General features: G+C 39.8%; 1 protein-coding gene across 2 annotated transcripts in view; it reads left to right on the top strand.

The window, feature by feature from the left end:
- Nucleotides 1-20866, top strand: part of STAT5B (signal transducer and activator of transcription 5B) — a 67434-nt gene that overhangs the window by 7802 nt on the left and 38766 nt on the right. Inside the window, exon 1 of one of the 2 annotated variants that reach the window (XM_070483278.1) lies at nt 1724-1938. The exons of the other annotated variant lie outside the window; for it this stretch is intronic. The gene's annotated coding sequence lies outside the window, so the exon portion shown is untranslated. Of the gene's footprint in view, nt 1-1723; nt 1939-20866 lie in introns of those variants that run through there. 2 annotated transcript variants of the gene reach the window in all.

The following is a 20866-nucleotide window of genomic DNA, read 5'->3' as shown; positions in this document are numbered from 1 at the left end:
AGCGCTTTATAGCATTCGAAGCACTTTACGCTATTAACTCACTTCATTCTCACAACAATGCTATGAGGTAGGTCCTATTTCTGTCACCACATTACAATGAGGAAATTGAGGCAGAAAACTTGCTCAAGATCATGGCTCAAGGAGTTGACAGTGAGTTTGGTTTTAGAGTCTGTGCTCCTTGGGTGTCTGCTCTGGGCTGGGCACAGGGTGGGGGGACGTAAAGGCAAATGGGATATTGTATGGTGTTGGAGATAGAGAGACATGTGAAAAAGAAATTGTCCTTCAACACGAGAGGTGCCATAATAGAGGCATGAATGATGTGTGGTGAGAAACAGGGAGAGCAAGGTTCATGCTGCCTGGACCAAGTGTCACCAAAAGGTAGACACCTAGAGGGCAGGCAGAGGGAACAGCATGTGTACGGGCATAAAGACTTACAAGAAAGAGAAATGTGGTGTGCCCAAGTGTGAAACCATCATGAACAGTGACCGTCAGAGGGGTTGCCAGAGAGCCCAGGGCGGCTGGTGCTTCCATCCAGCTTCCTCCTCCAGCCTATCCTCCTCTGGCCTCAAAGCGCCCTGCATCTACTCCATGCGAAGTGCACCCGTGCCAGGTGTTGGCCCAGAGTGTGGGAGAGAAGCAATAGCCCAGGTGGGGGAGAGGCACTTTGTGATCAGGCTACAGACACAAAGATCTTTGTGGTTGGTGTTGTTCTGGAGGTGAAGGGAAGGCTGCTGGGAAGAGCTTCCAAAGGAGGATTGTGGGAGACCCAGGGTTCCCGCAGTTCTGGGTCATCTCTGGACGAGACGATTTTCAGACTGTACAGAAGAGATGTCTATGAGTAGGGTCCTTCTCCGCCTGCCCCTGCCGCTGGGTTTCTGGAGATCTGACGTGCCTTGCTTTGGTGCTGGCCCTTGGAGGGTTGCCAGGGAAACCGTTGGCCAGCTCAGGAGATGTAGCCAGAGGAGAGTGGGTGACTCTGGCTGCCTTCTCAGACACGCACCCCCTCCCTATTACAGGAAAAGTCTCCCAGAGAGCCCTTTCCCCCCTGGATCTTACAGAGGTGACGCTGCTTATTCTTGTTTTTCTGGAGAGAGCCAGTGCCTTCTGCAGTTCTGACTGGTGGGAGCTAGCAAGAGTCCCCAGGGAGGGAAATGGTCTCAGACGCCCCTGTCCCCATACATTCACTCTGGAACAGAGGAAGGATCCAGACGGCATGGGCCAATATGAACTCCTGCTGTGTCCATTCAGGCTCTCTGCCCCTCCGGGTGGTAAGGGGCAGGAGCCCTGGCCGAAACGCCCTCCAGGGAGCAATCCCGGGATAATTATTGATGGGGCAGCGGTGGACTTCTGCCCTCGGCCTGAGACAGGACCCGGAACGCGGGCCTCAGCCCGGGGAAGGAAGGTGGGCGGGCCGCGGAGGGGGGCCAATCAACACGACCACAACAGTCCGGCCCGAGCCCTGCTCACGGGGGTCGACCCTACACCAACCAGGCGGCATGTGCTCGTGGCCCGCGAGGCCCGGCTGGGGAGCCGAGCCAGGGAGCCGCCTCACCTCCGCGCAAAGCGGGGCTGCGCCCGGCGCCGGCGCCCCCGAGCGCGCCGCCACCCCGGGCGCGCGGAGGGCGTTCCGGGTCCCTCCAGGGCGCCCGCGGAGGGGGTGCGAGCGAGCGCGGGGCTCGCGGGCGCGCGCCGGGCGGAACCAGGAAGCGGCGCGCGCCGGCGCGGGGCGCGCTCGGGCTGCGGGCGGCGCGCGCGGCCGGGCCTCCGCGCTGGAGAGGCGCGCGCGCCCCCGTGGGCCCCGGCGTGAGGAGAGTCGGCGGTCGGAGCCGTCACCCCGGGCGGGGACCCTGCGCAGGCGACTCGGCGCGGCGGCCCGGCGAGGGAGGGAGCGAGCGAGCGGGCGGGAGGCAGCCGCTGGCGCCCGAGGGGCCGAGCGAGGTAGGAGCTGCGCGGCGAGCCCTGGACTCGGGGCCGGGGGACAGAGGCCGGGGAGCCCGCCCGGGCGGGGCCCCGCGCCCCGGCCGCCGAGCCGCCGGGTAGGGCCGCGCCGCCGCCATCGCTCCCCGGGCCGGAGGCGGCGCGGGGGCTGCGCGCTGGGGAGGGGGCGGCGGGGGCGCGCGGGGCCCACCGTGCGGGGACTGGGGCGAGGCGGGAGGCGCGGAGCGTGGAGAGAGTGCGTGCGCGTGGATCTGGGGGGGCGTGTGAGCGACCCCTGCGCGGACCCCCGCGAGCCGAGGGGGCCACTGCCGGCCGCCTCTCACCTTGTGTTGCAGTGCCGAACAGCTCCTACCGTCTCCTTGCTTTTCCTCCTTTTTTCGAAAGAGGTATCTGCGACTCCCGGGGCTGGGATGTGCCCGGGGGTGCCCGGTGGGGTAGGGGGTATTAGCAAAGCTTCAAGGAACAGTGCCTTATAAGGAGTCGAGACAACAAAACGAACCTTTCGATAAGGCTCCAGGGTGCGGGATCCCACATCAGGACCTGCCAGGCCCCGGCTAGTGCGTGTGGCAGTGGGGATGCAGCGTGTTCTTTTTTTCTAGCCGGGGATAAAGAGTGAAAAAAAAAGTGCTCCTGGTGTCGGGGGTAGATATGGAGAGTCGGAAGGAGAGTCGTTGTGTCACAAAAATTGGTCTGAGGCTAAAGGAATCTGGCAAGACGGTCAGGGTGATCAAAGAGGACAGAACTTGTGTGGGGCAACAGGCGTTTGCAAACATTTGTAGCCAGCAGTGATGGAAAAGGCAAAGAAGAAAAACAAGCGCCAGCGTTTAGGAGGATGGGATTAATGAAAACCACAAGAATTTTAAAGGCAGAGAGATACCGATCCTCTTTCCCAAAGAGCCATAGCCCACGGCCTTTTCTTCTTGTCCCCTCTGAGCCTGTCATACGTTTGTATCAAATAAATAGTGCTGAAGGTGGGTCCTCGAATGTTAGAGCTGGAAAGGACCCGGGTTTATGCTGCCTTCTTTTATTGTAAAATGAGGAAACTGAGGCCCAGATATATGGAGTCAGTGGCCTGCTCAGTTCACACAGCTTTTTAGTAGTTCAGGGAGTGAAATGTCGGTCTGAGGACTGTCCGATGGGTGCCCTTCCCAAGGCTCAGTGAAGCAGTAGATCTTTGCCTAAATAGAATTCTGTAAATTGCCTCTGGAATGTCTTCGGGAAATGCCCCTTGAAAGGGCTGGTGTGTCACCAAATTATTAAACGGAGCTCATGTCATTTTTTTCAGTCTTCAGATGGTGTTCGTCGTCGCTTGTAGGTTCGGTTTCCAAAGTGGTTGCGTAGCCTCCTGGGCCATACTAAGCTTTCTGCTGTTGGGTGTATTTTCTCAAATAATTTTGTTATTGTTCAATTAAGATAATAGAGCTTTCCTTCTTTCCTCAACGTTCTTCTGTTGTTCATTTGTTTATATTATATTGTTTCTATCCCTTGGCTATAGTTCTTAGAAGAGGATATATTTTATTGAGTGTGCCTTTCATGTCTCTCTCATTTCATTTTGTAACACGATGAAAACTGGATAGTTCTGATCATTTCAAATGGTGGAATCCTATTGATTGACCTTATTTCAAAGCTTCGGGCTTTTTGTTTGTTTTGGTACCAATTTCCATCTCATGGAAGATCAGAGTTGTTAGAACTGATAGTGTGAATGAGAGACAGGGCTGCTGATTTTAAGAAAAATTTACTATGTGTGACAGTTTGTGATGTCCGTCATGTTTAATTAAAATACCACCACACCGTGGTCAGGTAAGTGTAATCTAGCAGCTTATTTGTTTTCTCCAGCCTTTGGAAGATGAAAATTTCAAGCACCTGTTGAGACACAGGGACGGAATGGAGAGATCTTGTTTTAAAAAAGCAAAACATCAGGGGGAAAAAAAGTTGATTTCTATCACCAGTAGTTTGGTTATTGCATAACCCAGAGCTAAACTGCACAAAATCTTTGCTATCTACCCAGCTAAATAAATTATCCCACCTTCTCACGAGTCCTCGCCTTTTCAGTATTCACATTTTTGCCAGCAGGACCTTAGTATGGATTGTGTTAAGAAATTTAAGGTGGATATAGTCCTTAAATGGGTACTTTGTGATATATATGATAGAAGGGGGGAAGAAGTGCTCTCATTGTTTGGAGTGTTACAACATAAATATTTTGGTCAGCACTTCCTATTATGCCCCAACTTCTCGTTTCATCATCATTTTCTTGCTCTCAATTGATTTTTAAAAATTTAATTTACGTATGCAAAAAACAATAGCAAAACTAGTAAAAGGTATCATTTATTGCTCTTTTGGTACTTACGTCAATTTTTTCAAGTTAATTAGTGTTTGTATTCAAATTATTTGTGATTTGTGTTAGGTTTATAGTTATGAATGCACTTGTGGTGGCTCATTTGGCTTGTTTTTGTGTAGGGAGGTGATACAGGTAGGCTTTTCTTATTGTAAAAGGGAGATGTTACAAATAGGTACATAACACGCTCAAGATTAAAGTGAGGTTGAAGGTAGTCAAAGGAAGCTTAATTATTCTAGTGCCCTACAAACATGTACGCTTCTCATAAAGTATTCACAGATTTCTGGAAGTTCTAACTACCAGTGATACATTTTTTCCCTTCTCTTAGAGTGTAGGTCACCACGTTATTCCTACAAAAGGAAGCAAAAATCCTCCAGTTTTTATTAATTTGTCTTGAGCATTTGAAACTTATTCTTTTAAAAAGTTATCTGACAATTCCAGGTTACTGAGCCCTTCAGAAGAAAATCCTTCTACTGCATAATAACGTGTCAAAATACTTTGACTCTGAAACTTCTTAATAAAAATAATGTTTAAAAGTTAGCTCTGCAGTATCAGTGTCCCCAATTTTGTGTGGTGTTTAAAGGAAAAAATTTTCTTTAAATCTGAGCTTTGTTAACAGAACTGTTCTAAAATCAGAAGTATTTTTTTCCCCTGCAATGTTGGAAACACAACAGTTTTATGCTTATTTCTGGGAATAAGAAAGTCAGATTTAACAATCTAGTTTCCATTGATCAAACAGTTTTTTATACATTTAAATCGCGAGCATCAAAGTGATAAAAAGGTTTTTTTGAAAAATTGCAGTCACTCTATTATCGTGTCCTTATTTTAAGTAGAATATTGACATGTTTTCTTATTAATGATGATCCTTTACTACTGAAAAACCTGTCAGTTTGAAGACTTTACATCTCTAAATCTACGCTATTTTTACTAATCAAAGGGAGGAGTAATTTACAGGTGTTTGAATTTTGGTTGGTTGAATGAGACCCTCAGTTTTGGTGGTTTCAGGGTTTTAGATGACGTTTTATTACTTTTGTTAGTTTTGGTCACACCCATGACTTCCTTGGAAGGTATCTTTGAGGTTTGGTTTCCTTTTTTTTTAAATGGTAATATTGGGGTGGGGGTGCTTCCTGTTTGTATTTTCAAAATTAGGTCCACATGTTAACCTTCTTGTAGTGTCACATTTTTATTTAAACATATAAACGCAAGCGTCAGATGTCATGTGGTTTGTCTTTGACCTGTCGTACTGCTTCATGACAGCTTTACTGAGTTCAGCCTGAATACCCAATTGGGAAGGCACGACATTCCTGAATCTTTTCCCAACTCTCTTCAAGGTTTAGCAGCCTTGAAGGAATCTTAAAACAACACCAGAGAAATTAACAGAAAAATGGGCCTGCTGCTATCTCTTTCCTCCCAGGTACCTCTAAGATAGAGTTGAAACGTGTTATTCGGAGCCTTGAATGTCAGAGCCTTAAAGGGAGATGGCTGTGGGTTTGTATAACATAGAACCCCATGTAGTAAGCGGTAGCTGTAGCAGTTTTTCTGCCTTCACCTAAAGGCCATACAGAATGTGGTGGAGGAGTTAAGTAAGAACAAGGAGAAGTTGAGGGTATGGTAGTAGAACTCTGGAGGAATCACCCTCAGCCGGAAGACTCTTCCTTGACCGTGCTGGATAATTTTTACATGGTAGGTCACTTTTAATGTCGACGTTGGCGTCTGAGTTCTGTGGATCCTTGAGAAGTGTATCCTCGAAAGGAGCATGTTTAGTATTGTTTCCATGATTGAAGCAAGTTGCCTTTTCCTGGCCTTCACCTAACTTTAAGAAGTGTAATGACTAAATAGACTCCAATTAAATTGGAATTCAGATATGTTTGCAGTTCAGGGCAGTTTCTCTCTCCTAAATTTTCTTTTGGATCGCATTACTAAAGACAATACTGCGCGGGTATGCAGAATTCTGCACAGTTATGCATAATGCAATTTACAAATGAGATTAAAACATAGAGTATCTTGACCTCTCATTTCGCCCCAATATTCAAGGAAGGAGCAGTTATAATCTGTCACATACTGGGTATTTTCTTCTTTGGATTTATTCATAATAATTACATGCATTTCCCATGTATTATAATCCTATTAAGATGAAAAATACATATATTGATTGATAAAAAACATTTATTTTTTGGAAGCTAGCTTGCGAAATCTGCTCTAACTCTCTCCATTTATTCTTCCCTTGCCTCTGGAACTTCTAACTCTTTTTTAGATCTTTCCAGATCTCTATTATGAAGAGAAATATCTCCATATTCTATGCACTGCTAGTTTTTAGAGGTGCTTGTGCTGACTCATTTTTTTAATTATACTAAGATATAGAGTATGGTTTGAGAGCAGTAATGAGATTCTCAGAAAATATGAAAACTTTCCTTTCTGACTAGTTAGAGAAAGGTTGGGGAAGACAAGGGGAAATACATCAATGTGCCAATCAATTATTTTTATTTGTTGGGATTAATTTGGTGACTAATATTTTCAATGCCCATCGGGCCAGTAAGAGTGAATTTGGCTTTACTTTACCCTGCAATGATGACAGGGCAAACCCAAGTGTTTTCTAATACTGCTTGTTTTTCCCTGGTAGGGGATTTTTTTGTGTATGGGAAATCAAGCCAAACTTACCAGTAATAGCCACATCCATGATTTGTATTAAAAACAACTGTTTACCACTCTGGGCTGTAGTTCTGCTTACCATGGGCTCATCTGGGAAGATGTACTCATTATCTGTATGATAGTTATTAGGCCATCTTTCAAAAAGTGATCAGATCAGAAAATTAATTAAAAAGTACTTCAAATTATGTCTCAAACCTAAAAGTAGACAGATAATAAAACTAATACCTAATACTGTCCGCTTACAGTGTGCCAAGCAGACACTGTTATAAGCTCTTGCCGTGTTTAAACTCATGATCCTTAAAGGGGTGGGTATTATCCTCAGATGAAAGATGAAGAAATGGTCACAGACAAGTTAAGTAACTTGTCCAAGGTCACCTTGCTCGTAATGGCAGGGCTGGATCCCGACCCAGGCCAAACTGATGCCAGAGGCTGCTTTTTTAACCACTGCACTGCAAAGGGGAGCAGGCAACTACAGCTTTGCAATAAGATATCTGGTTTCTTTAAGGCATTTATTTGTGTTCTTGTTTGTTTTTAATAGAAAATTTTTTATGTGTATTTGGAATGTTTTTAAGTTTATGAAGGTGATGGTAAGTATTTTCCAACTAACATATATATTCCTAGTGGAAATTATATTAAAACAGAGAACATCTTAATTTTCACTAAAAGTTGTGCTTTGTTATTCTTCTACCAGCATTACCAGACGCATCATAGGAGAAGACCTATAAGCTGTCTCCTTGGCCTCTGTTTATAAACAAAAGAATCTTTTTTTGCCAGTGGGGCGTATAACATATGTGTTTGTTGACTGAGCATGCAAGTATCCAGCTCATGTTATTCACAACTTTATTTTGAAGGGGCTTATGGTCCTATTCTTGTTTTATTGAAGCTTTTTAGAGCTACTAATCATGATTTCTGAGATAGAAGGACTTAAGCATTTTAATTGGGGGGGGACTAATTTTTGTGTTTAGAGCTATGCAAAGGCCCTTGGAAACTAGCCTCAGAAATGTATCCCTTTTCGTATCTGATGCTTCCTTTCTCCCAGCACTTTGCCTTGGAGATGGATTGTGAAGTTAAATCTGGGAGACAGAATTCACAACCTTTAAGTGCAGTGATTTGAATTTGAGAGATGAAGTCAGGGACAAGAAGAGCTTCAGTTCCCTGAGCAGGGGGGATAAACTTGTTCAAATAAACAGAGGATGTTAGCTTCCAGGATTGTCAAACTGTCACCTTTGACCAGGGTTGAATTTTCTTTGAATGTTGACAGAAGTTACAATGTCAGTGGAAAAAGCTGAATGTGAAGTATCTATAACTCAGAATTTCCTTATGTTTGTGTCAGTGAGATCCTACAATTAAAGCTGTTGTTTTTTTTTTTCTGTGTCTGATTAGTTGAAAAAGGCTTCACTGGGGTTTTCCAGCCTTTAGGTGAGAGTAAATTAGAAAGTTTGCGAAAAACTATCTTGTGTTGTCTGAAATTCAGAGCCTGTAGCTGGTGGCAAATCACCATGTTTTTGTAAAGAATGGGATTTAAAAATCAAACCTGGGTGAAATGTTTTAAATAGGCTACATTCACAAATGTCATTGTAGTGTTTGTAAAGAGAAACCATTGAGCACTTAATCTGCTAAAGTGCTAAAAATTGGGATTTACCAGCTTTGTAATATAGTATTCTACCAGATATTCATTCATAGTTTAAACCAGGTGAAATGTTCTCTCAGAAACAATGCTAATTCTATTTTTTTGTTTTGTTTCATGTTTCTAAAAATCTTTTAGTCATCTTTTAGGCTTGAGAAAAGTAGCAAACTAGAGATCTACAGAAATGTTCAGCTCTTTACAAAATGGAAGTCAGTTCACCCTGTGAGTTTATGTTTTTAGGATTTGTGATCTGTTTTTGGTGGAAAGTGAGGGGGAATCGTAGTGAGACTTGGACATGGTAAAGCCTTACTCCAAAAGGTATGGAAGGTCTTACATATAGGGATGCAATGCAAATATTCCTTCTTTTTATTCTGTTGTTATTGTTTCAATTATGGAATGATATATGGAAACCCTGAAGCATATCCTAAGCATATTTTAAAGATGCGTTTATCTTGCAGTGAGTTTAAATATCAGGTAAAAATACTGAATTCATTGTAATGTGTATAGAGATTGACCTTCCTGCTCAACTGTTGAAGGTATCAAAACAAAATAGAAAAGATTTGGCTTCCCGAATGGCATGGCTACAGTTAACATGCTGAGTTGGTGATGAAGCATGATCCCTTGATTTTGCAACACCAGAGCAGAGCACGTAATTTTAAAGGAATGGGCCATAAGTAAGATAACTTATTACCTCAAGCATACATTTTAAATTTTGTCCCAGAAATGTGACATTGTCAAAATGTATGATTTTGAATTTTCATTACTATGTGTGAGAAGTCTAGTTTGGATGGAACTTAATATTACATTCCAGTTATATTGGGACGTTTGAACATGACAAACAAAAACAGTGGCTCTTATGGAATAACTCATAACAGAAAATATTGATATATATGAATACATAAATATTAAAACTTCTTTATGCCCAAGATGCCAGAAACCAAAGGTAAATGACAAAGTAAGAAAAATATTTTTAACATATGTGACAAAAGATTATTGGTTAATGTTCTTAATATATAAAGAGTATATACAAATAACAAGAAAAAGATGTTTTTTTCCAATGGGAAAATGAACAAAAGAAGAAATACAAATGGCCAATAACCATATAAAATTATATTCAACTGCACTAGAAATCAAGAAATGCAGATAAAAACAATGACATAATTTGTCCAGTTAACAGATTTACAAAGACTAAAAGTATTGAAAAAATAAAAAGTGTTACTTAGGAATGTGGGGAAACTGGCACATTCATATTCCTTCTTCAGAATGTAAATTGGTGCTTTTTTTGAAGGGCAGTTTGATATATGTGTTAAAAGCCTTAAAAATGTGCATACCCTTTGATTTAGCAGTTCCATTTAGGTGACATAATCTTAAATATTTTCAAAGATTTTATACAAGGATGTTCCTCATAGTGCTATTTAAAACAGCAATAAATTAGAAACAACTTCAGTGTTTGGCATTAGAGAACTAGTGAGCTAAATGGAGGAATATCTGTACAGTGGAATACTATTCAGCCATTTCAAATCATGTTATAAAACAATATGTAATGACTTAGGTAAAGTCCACAATATGTTACTAAATGGAAAGGCAAATTACAAAATAATCACAGTTGTGCTTGGAAAAAAGAATGTTTTTCTTCTAGGTTTGGGGATTCTGCGGGGGGGTGTGCTCTTTCTGGTATCTTCCTGTATCTCTGTAATAAACAGGTAATAATGAACAGGGAATATTTTGTAGTCAAGAAAAAAAGGTATTTTTAATGAATGGATAAAGAAAATGTGAGAGAGATATATAATGGAACATTATTCAGCTATAAAAAAGAAGGAAATCGTGCCATTTGCGACAACATGGATGAACCTCAAGGGCATTATGCTAAAGGAAATTTCAGTTAGAGAAAGACTGATATTGTGTGATCTCACTTATATGTGGAATCTAAAAAAAACAAACTCGTAGAAACAGAGCAGATTGGTGGTTGCTAGGGGCTGGGGCTGGTTGGGGGGAGGGGTTGGTAGTGGGGGAGGAATGGGTGAAAGTGGTCAAAGGGTAGAAACTTCCAGTTAAGATGAATAAGTCCTGGGGATGTAATGTACAGCATGGTGACTGTAGTTAACAATAGTGTATTGTATATTTTAAAGTTGCTATGAGATTAGATCTTAAAGGTTCTTACCACACACACAAAAATTGTAACTATGTGAGTTGATGGATGTGTTAACTAACCTTATTGTGGTAATCGTTTCGCAATATATACTTCTATCAAATCATTACATTGATACCTTAACTTACACAATGTTATATATCAATTATATCTCAGTAAAGCTGTGGAAAAAAGTTATTTTTAAAGTGATGTATTGATTTATCTTAGAATAAGAAACTTGTTTTTGTTTTCAGTTAGTGTTTCCTTTTTAGGAGCAGAAAAATGAGTAATTTTTGATGTCTGTTAAATATTTGGTATGGTTATATGACATCTTTTGTTGAAGAATTATTAAAATCATTCTAACTGTATTTAATGTTTTCAGAGTTAAGATAATTTGAATTTTAAGACTGAGTTATTTCCTATGTTTGATGAAATGCTCCATATTTTTATATATAAGCTGATGGAGAATTATATTGTTTATAAATATAATAAAGAAATTATATTGTTTTACTCCTGTATGTGCTCTGCTAAGTTACCATTCATTTCATATTGAAGATGAGTTTGTTTTTTCCAACTTTTGAAAAAAATTTGGTCTAGTTTATTTTAATTTCTTGCAACCCCAAATATTGTATTGTTTCAATATATTTTCTGCATTTACTTTTGTACTGCCTTCTCTTTCATGATGATACCTACAAAGGTTGCTAGGTTTATGGATTTCTTTTTCTTGGAATTCCGTTAGTCATGCTTAATGACTTCTCTGTGTTTATTATGGTATTCGTTTGGGACTATCTGGTAAAGGAAATCTCTAGCGAGAGATACTTTCTCTTGGGTATATGTCATTGCTAATAAAAAGACTCTTGTATTCTGCCTTAATTAAATCCACATTAAATAGTTTTGTTGTAACTGGATTTAGTGTTTAAAAGCATTTTAACATTTTAAGGAGTTTAAAGAAGAAAAATGAAAATAAATTTACAAGTTGATGTTTTAGGAGAATTGTGGAGCACAGCTATGTAGGTCTTATCACTTTGCAGCAAATAAAATAGCAATCTTAAATAATGTATTTTTGAGCACAGCAGAAGACCTAGTTATTTTATGTAAAATTCAACTCAGTAAATAAATATAAATATATAAACATATATTGCTCAATATACCTTCATGAATAAATCCTGTTGATTTTGTGGTTCTTTTTTTCTTATCACTTCTTACCTCCTCTGCCTCCTGAAAATGTGATAATCTCATTTAATCCACAATTATGCTTTCCTTTGGTTTCAGTTCATTTATAGTTGTCGATTTTTCCTGTAATCTGCTTTATCACTGTGATACTATTGTGACCAGTTAAAATAATCCTGTCTTCTCTTATATATCTGAATCATTTTCACCAAACCATGGCATTTTAGAAATCATGTAAATTTGGGACCTCAAATTTAGCATTATATGTTTCATAATATGACATCAGTAAGTTATAGAATTTATTTTTTTGAGGAGGATTATCCCTGAGCTAACCGCTGCACCACCAGGCCAGCCCCCAGAACTTATTTTTTAAATTAATATATAAAATGATTTATTGCTTTCTTCATTTAGAGCTAGTTACTTGATTGTGTTCTAGTGTTTCTTTGATTTTGGAAACTTGGCTATCTTTACAAAGATGTCTTTTTCCAAGCCCATAAATCTTAAGGTTCTCTCTTAAAGGAGCTCAAATTTATGTAAGATTCAAATGACTGTAAAAAAAAAAAAAATACTTCTTTTAAAAGTTAACATAGGGGCTGGCCCTGTGGCCGAGTGGTTAAGTTTGCACGCTCCGCTTCAGTGGCCCAGGGTTTCACTGGTTCGGATCCTGGGCACGGACATGGCACTGCTCATCAGGCCATGCTGAGGCGGCGTCCCACACAGCACAACCAGAGGCACTCACAACTAGAATATGCAACCATGTACTGGGGGGCTTTGGGGAGAAGAAGAAGAAAAAGATTGGTAACAGATGTTAGCCCAGGTGCCAATCTTTAAGAAAAAAAAGTTAATTTTATTTGAATCTCTTTAATCTGCTTTCTGTCTCTTAGCTGCTAGAGGGCTTTTTGGGATTGTGTGTTTGTGTGTTTAAAAATACTTCGAAGGCGAGTAAAGAAGTTTATGCCAAAGTTTTGTAGTAATTGGGCTACTAATCAAGATAAGACTTAAGTAAATATTTATTGACTAGTGAATGAATGGACTGTACCATCACGTATGCTTTATAAGGCAAAGTTAGACAACAGTTTGACTTGTTAAACTGTATATGCTAGTGGTTCTTAACCATTTGGGAATTAGGAGACCTTTTGAGACTCTAAGGGAAACCATTCTCTTCTGAGTAAAATACACATACACATAAATTTTTGCATACATTTGAAGAGGTTCATGGACTCAGGTTACAAACCCCTAATATAAACTACCAGCTCTTCATTAACACAGGTAATGGTGGGGGTGGGGAGTGGGGTGGGGGTGGGGGTGAATATGGAGAAGAGGTAGCAATCCAAATTTAAGGTTCAAATAAACCTTGTTGTCCGGGGGCTCAGCAGGAACTTGTTTCCCTGGGAACTCAATAAATATCAGTCTACTTCAGCATTGTTAGGTCTGTGTTCCATTGTATAACCCTACCATGGTTTAGTTAATCCGTTAATACCTTTCAAAGGATGTTTAACTGTTTCCAGTTTTTCACTTGTGTAAACAATACCCTGGTGCAGATTCTTAGGTTGAGTGAATTTTTGCCATTTACTGGACCATCTCCTTTGTGTGAATTCTAGAACTGGAGTTGCTGAGTCATTTACATAGATAATGCCAAACTGCCCTCCAGAAAGGCTGTCCCGGTCTACGCACGCACCAATAACTACTGCACGAAGGGGATGGCCATTTCCCCACATTGACCATGACTGAGAGTGGACAACCTTTATATCTTTGCTAGTCTCTCATATTTCTTCGTATTTCTTTGATTTCTAGCAAAGTTGGGCGTTTCTTCACATGTTTATTGGTCATTTGTTTCCTCTTTTTGATTTGCCTTCTTATATAATTAGCCTGTTTTTCTATTATATAGATGTTTTTGAGTTTTCCCAAGGATCTTTCTGTCTTACATATTACAAGTAATTTCCCTCCAGGTGTTTTTTTTTTTTGCGTTCAACTTTGTACACTATTTTTTGTAGTACAAAAATGTTAAATTTTCATGTAGTCTAATTTAATAATCTTTTCTTCTCTGATCTGATATTAAGATATGCTTAGAAAAACCATCCCTACCCAAAGATTGTAAAATTTTCATTTGTATTTTCTTATAGAATATTTTATGGTTCTGTTTTTTTGCATTACATCTCTCGAGCCATCTGGAATCTGTCTGTGTGTAAGGAGTGAGGTGGGAATGTAGCTTTGTTTTCCTAAAAATAACAATAGTTAATATTTATTTATTTAATTTTTTTCTGAGGAGGATTAGCCCTGAGCTAACTGCTGTCAATCCTCCTCTTTTTGCTGAGGAAGACTGGCCCTGAGCTAACATCTGTGCCCATCTTCCTCTACTTTATATGTGGGACGCCTGCCACAGCATGGCTTTTCCCAAGCGCTGCCATGTCCGCACCCGGGATCCGAACTAGCAAACCCTGGGCCACCGAAGCGGAGTTGTGCACTTAACCGCTATACCACCAGGCCGGCCCAGTTAATATTTATTGATCACTCACTTGTGTGCCAAGCACTGAGCTAAATGTTTCACATGTATTAATAATTTTAGCCTAAATCAATTCCAAAGGGCTAACCAGTTATCCAAAAAAATCCACCATTTCCCACCAGCTCCCTCTTTTCCCCACAGATAGGAAAGTCTATCATGTACAAAGTCCTCATATATGTTCAGATCTAGATCTGCTTCTTGTCTATTCTGTTCCATAGATCAGTGTGTCTCTGAATATGCTACATTGTTTTAATTATTGGATGTTTTATTTGGGTCATTAAAATTTTTTCAGAGAATAAGTCAGAGAGTTGAGAATTTGCATAGACTTCCTTTGAAATATGCGTTAGGATAGATTTTTAATGTGACTCAGAATGAATTTCACCTTCTCTGAACAGATGGTAGATTATCACCAGTAGTTGCATTAAAGAATCACTAGATTTAGTCTTACATGTATCTTTCTATAGAGATTATGTAGCAGAATAGCAATTTTTAAAAACAATACTCTGTATACTTTTGACTCAAAATAGTGTAATTTCATTCCAACATTTCAGTAATATAGTAAGACAATATATATTTTTTTAATTTAATTTAAAAGCTTAGGATTGCTTTCAAAATTTTCTCCTAAGCAAAACATAGAAGGACAGTTATAAATGTTACAGATAGGACATATATAAACTAGAAAACTGTAAACAAGAGTTATATAGAAACGTGTAAAACATTTATATTATAAATGAGTCCTAGCTAGTACATATATAAATGTAATTTTCTAGTAGCTACCTTAGAAAACAAAGTAAAAAGAAACAGGTGAAATCAATTTTAATATTTTCTTTATCCCTGTATATCCAAAACACTATCATTTCAACATGTAATCAGGATAAAAACTATTAATGGGATAATTTACATTCTTTTTTTTTTTGTACTAAGTCTTCAAAATCTGGTCTATTTTTTACATTTACAGCATGTCTCAATTTGGATGCAAAATTTTCACCAGAAATACATGAACTGTGTTCAGATTTTATAAAACTTTTAGTTAATAGATTCACATACCCAGGTTGTTCCAAACATACTTAAAAGTGTTCCAAATAACTAAATTGAGCATCAGTTTTTAAGTTTACATTTAAGTTGAAGTAAAAAATCCAGGGGCTGGCCCCCTGGCCATGTAGTTGGGTTTGCCCACTCCACATCAGTTGCCCGGGGTTCACCCATTCAGATCCTGGGCGCAGACCTACACACCGCTCACCAAACCGTGCTGTGGTGGCATCCCAAGTAGAAGAACCAGAGAGACTTACAGCTATGCACTGGGGCTTTGGGGAGGGGAAAAAAAAATTCACTTCCTCACTCACACTAGCCACTTTTCAAGTGCCCAATGACGCGGGTGACTGGTGGCTGTCATATTGAACAGTGCAGTTAAAGACCTTCTAAAGAAATAAAATAAAATACAGACCGTCTCTTTTTAACATCTAGTTTACAAACAACTCAAATACAAGTAGGATCTCTTGCCCTCTGGGCACTGAAGCCACTGCTCTGTAAGGGAGCAGCAGCTACTCGGGGACTCCCACCAGACACCCCCCACCCCCACCCCAAACACACACGGACGCACTCCCTTTTTGGAGACTGCGGCACCAGGGCATGGTTGCCGCATTATCCACGTCCTTGGAGGAGCTTCTCTTTTCTTAGGAGCAGAAAAGCAGTCTGCTGTGTGGGAGGTGGGATGGGAACAGACCCGGGTGGAGGCATTATTTTGTTACTAATGGCACTCCTGACTAGGAATTCTAATATCATTCCCTTCAGAAACAAAATTACAAAAGGTAAGTCAGTTTTGTAGGATTGTAGATCAACTGAGGCTTTTGAGCTCACCTAGGAATTTTTCATCTCTTTGTGACTTTGTTTCTACAGGAAGATGTTCCATGTTCCAAACAAATGTGCAGATACATTTTGGGATGTGATTGCATTTGTAAGGTGATTGGGAAGCGGTTGAGGGTTGCCTGTTGTTTTTGTTATAGAAAGGTATAGGGGCTTCAGTGTTGAATTTCGAGACATCAGCCGAAAGTGTCTCTTGTCACCTATATCACCTTGCTTACCACTCTGGAACTAAAACAACCCATTCTGTTTTAGGTGTAACTAACTATCAGATCACTTTTAGGTGGTGTTTTTTGGTGTTTTGTTTTGTTTCAGGGTGCAAGTGTGTGTTTTGTTTTTGAAACTTGAGTTTGCCTAGAAAAGAATGCTATTCATCTTTCGGTCTTAGCTACTATTCATTTTTATGGTATACATAAAGTTGATGCTTCAAATTTGATATCTTCCAGTTACAGATGAAATTTTTCCTTTCAAGAAAGATTCCTCCCCCCCCCCCCCCCCCCCCCCCCCCCCCCCGCATGTTAGTTTAGCCTTAGGCGGTACCTAAGGGAGGAGAGTAATTTTTAGTTCTCCTTAGATGAGGTGATGATAACTCCAACTGTGTGTGGGAGTCTGAGCGAAGAGAGCTTCAGAAGGCCAACTTGGTAGAAATTCTGGGACCCTGGTAATGCCTAAGCCCCACTTCCCTCCATTCTTCAGGCCTCCTTCCTACTTAGTTTATCCTAATAGTCTTTTTAGATCTCTGATTCTAGAAGGAACCTGTGAAGAAATAGATAGAACTTCTCTGTTGCTTTGAACATTGCCTGACACCTAAGCCAAATTAGTTGGCTTTTTAGTGCTAAATTGAACCCTCAGTAGCTTTTACTACTGCGTGGGCTTTAGGAACCCCCCCCCCCCCGTTTTAGTATGGTGCCTCAAATAGGTTAATCGTAATGCTTAAAACATCTTGATACAGTTTATTGAATGTAAATTATCCGTCAATAAAATTAAGGATTATTTTCAAAAAGGGAAAATCTCTTTCTTCCAAATAGAATAAGACAACCTATCTTAGAATAGTTAACATGTTTTCTTAAAGATGAAAATTTAAGAGCATATACAAAAGTTGTTATGCTCCAAGGAGTCTGATTCTTTTGTTTTAAAATTCATTATACTGATTCCATAAAAGACTGTTGTGTGCGTTGAGAAACAGGTGGGGCATTTTCAAGTGTTTCAAAATATTTTTGTTATACCCAGGTTTTCACTGTGATGCTATTTGTTGTTTTAGTAGAAATAGACCTATCTTTATTCTGTGAGAAAAAGAAGAAACTAAACATTTCCTAGCCACCTATCCCCTCATGTGGCTCTGCCTTAATGGGTAGAAACTCCAGTCTCATTGCGAATTTTTAACTCCATGCTCTTTATTTTTGGTACCTTGTGGAGATTGAATCTGCAAATCATCTTTGAAAGATAAATGATTTGATTTGATTGTGGCGAGCATGAAAGTTATCCTCTAAATAAAGCTGTGTATCCTGGAAAAAAGCTGGACTAATACCACGCTGAAATGATCTCGACTGTGGAATCCTTGATTTGAGCCGATTTGTTTTGCACATACCATAGCTTCATAAAGATGATCAAGTTTCCGCAGGGATGAGCAGATGTCCTGGTTTCAGAAGAAATTGCTTTCACATTGCCAAGCCTTTCACAAATGCCAGTCATCACCTTCGTTAGTCTGATTTTGTTGCGATGCTTTGAAAACTTTTTTCCAAATATTGGTTTGAATGCACAGACTTTGTTGTTTACCTGTAAGATTCTGTAATAGTCAGGTGGTATCCTTTTCCCCCAACAGAAATGAAAAGAAGAAAATTAAAAGCAAAAATTAGAAAGTATAGCATAGGTTTTATTATTTAAAATATTTAATGTTAGATCCTAGAATCTAAGTTCCATAAAAGGCATGTCTGTGTTATTCATTGCTGTATCTTCGTACCTAGAACAGAACCTGGCGTGTAACAGGTGCTCAGTAAGTGCTTGTTAAATAGATACTAATTGTTTCTTTTAGAGGATTGGTCCACTTCCATTTGTTTATGGTAGGCAGATGCTCATCTCTGATAATAAGCATTGGTTGATGTTGAAGATACCTTAATTCCATTTATTCCTCTTTAATCTCAATATAGAGGGTGTATCCAGAGACCACTTCAACCCTCAGAAGGGCTGAAAATATTTTACTGTGGAAAAAAGAAAAGAGAAAGGAAAGCCAATTCTCTTTGTTTCCTTTGGATTTCAGAGTTGAAGATGGAAGAAGTGTGAGTTCACTGGGCAAGAACTTGCTTTCCCCCCCCATTTAAAAAAGTTATATATATAATTTATTATATATATTTAATATATATTTTTAGCGTTTTAGCCATTTTTCAATAAATAATTCAGTGGCGTTAAGTATATTCACATTGTTGTGCAACTATCACCACCATCCATCTCCAGAACCTTTTCGTCTTCCTAAGCTGAAGCTCTGTACCCATTAAACAGTAACTCCCCGCTCCCCCCACCCCAGGCCCTGGCAACTGCCATTCTAGTTTCTCTCTCTCTAAATTTAACTACCCTGGGTACCTCATATAAGGTACAAATTATATAATATTTGTCCCTTTGTGTCTGGCTTACTCTTTTTTTTAAATACGGCCCTTTTGCTTGGAGACTTGACAATTTTTCTTTCCCCTGGGTTTCTAGTTTTTGTTTTGTACCTAGACCTGGGCAATGATGCATACACAATAAGTATCCAAAGACAAGTTAATTCCACAGCTTGTTGCATACCACTAGGGGGTTATTAAAGCTTTGACAGTGTGATTCCTAATCTGTATGTCTGTAGGTTTATCTCCTCCAAGTCTTGCTGATAAACCTGCACTGACAGTAATATCAGAGGTTAGCCTTTCGCCATGTTTCATAAAGCAAACTGTTCTCCTTGCTATAGCCTGATTATGCACTGGAAAGTTACTGTTTGTGCAGACATTCAGACAAACTCCACGTAAGGGACAACAGCTACAAAAGAGGTTTTGATTGCTGCTCTATTAAGAAATTGTATGCTCCTACTTGTTTCTTTTCCTTGTTTTTCTATCCTCATTATACCTTTCTCCTTCCTTCGCTCTCTTCCAGTCTATCTATCCCTCCCTCCCTCTCTTCTTTCCTTCCTTCCTTTTTTCTTTCTTTTTCATTCTCATTTTTCTGAATAGTTGCTACAGAGACAACTTGACCCTATGATCCAAATATAAATAAAATAGTCATGCCTCTCTTTCAGTCTGCCTGGAGGGAGAGGGGAAGAAGAAAGTAAGAGAACTAAAACTAAGGGGGAAATATTCTTAATCTTTTTTTTAAAGGACAGAACCTAGCTTGTTGAGGGAAAAGAGAAATATACTGAGGGGCCTGATGGGTAAAGAAACGGAGAGAGAAAGAGAGGGAGAGCCTTGGAGAAAGATTCGAAAAGTCACCTGTGGAGTTGAGACTTCAAGCAGGATTTTACTCTTTGGACTATTTTAGAGTCTCTTAAACTCAACATTGAACATGGGGCTAGTAAAAAGATTTTCTACCACTACATCCCTGCTCATTTTCACTGGGCAGATCACTTCTGCTTTCCTTGACTCCATTTTCTCCACCTGTAAAATGAAGTGTCATCAATTAGATTCACAACCATAAGAGTTTGGACTGAAACCGTTAGAATATGAAAGGTATTTTTAAAATTCAATCTTTATGATGTCTACAAATACAGGTGTTAGTATGCTAGAGATATAAGTATTGACAATGATAAATTGTCCAAAACCAAAATTGGCTCCTAATGGAAAGGTGGAAATGGTTGTGATGGAATTCAGTAACCTCTGTATCCCGGGATTTCTGTGACTTTCAGGGTGTCAGGAGAATCTTCCAGTCCTTCCTGTTTAAGTATGAATGGACATGTATTACCATTGTTGCCCTGCCCCCACTTCTACCCAATTTAGATTGCCAGTATTTATGAAGTTTACTAGTCACAAATAGATTCTTGCATTTCCCATTCCTTGTCATAGGGCCCTCTTTCAGTTCAATATGCTTTTATTGGCACTTACTTCGGTTTTCTTTACAGCAGCAGCTGCTAATTAGTGACAGCTTTTGAGCAAGCAGCTTGTCATCTTTGGCAGGGTAGGGGACATCCATAGCAATTCAAGACTATATTTTCACTTGCTAAATTTGCTTTGCTACATGGAAATACATCTTGAATAAAAAATAGTCTGTAGTCAAAGGTGGCTGTGTTTACTGAAATATCTTCCTGAGTTGGCATTCAGTCAGTCCTGTAGTCGCAGAACTCTCCAGAGATAAAAAATAGGTTCAGTGTCTGTCAGACCGATGCCATTAATCCTGAGTCATCCTTCTAACGTTCATCTACACTCTGGCTGTAGAACCTCCTCATCTTGTTTTGGCACAGTAGTAAATCTTTCTGGTTTGTATTTGGTAGTATACATGGTAACTGAAGGAGTGAATTGTTGATAAACAATGTGCTTTCCATTTATACTCAGTTTCTTTCTTGAGACATAATTAAAGGAAAGAAACAGTTTGGTTTGCATAAAGAAGAAGCTTTCTTTGGAATTTCAGCTCATATTAGCATCATCATATTTCATGTAATTCTCCTCTTTGAAATTGCTGAAATGAGGCGTTAGCTCTATTTTA

The sequence above is a fragment of the Equus asinus genome, chromosome 13 (assembly GCF_041296235.1).
Source record: "Equus asinus isolate D_3611 breed Donkey chromosome 13, EquAss-T2T_v2, whole genome shotgun sequence".
Classification (NCBI taxonomy): domain Eukaryota; kingdom Metazoa; phylum Chordata; class Mammalia; order Perissodactyla; family Equidae; genus Equus; species Equus asinus.
Note: the sequence above shows the minus strand (reverse complement) of the source record. Positions and strands in the feature narration are given on the sequence as shown.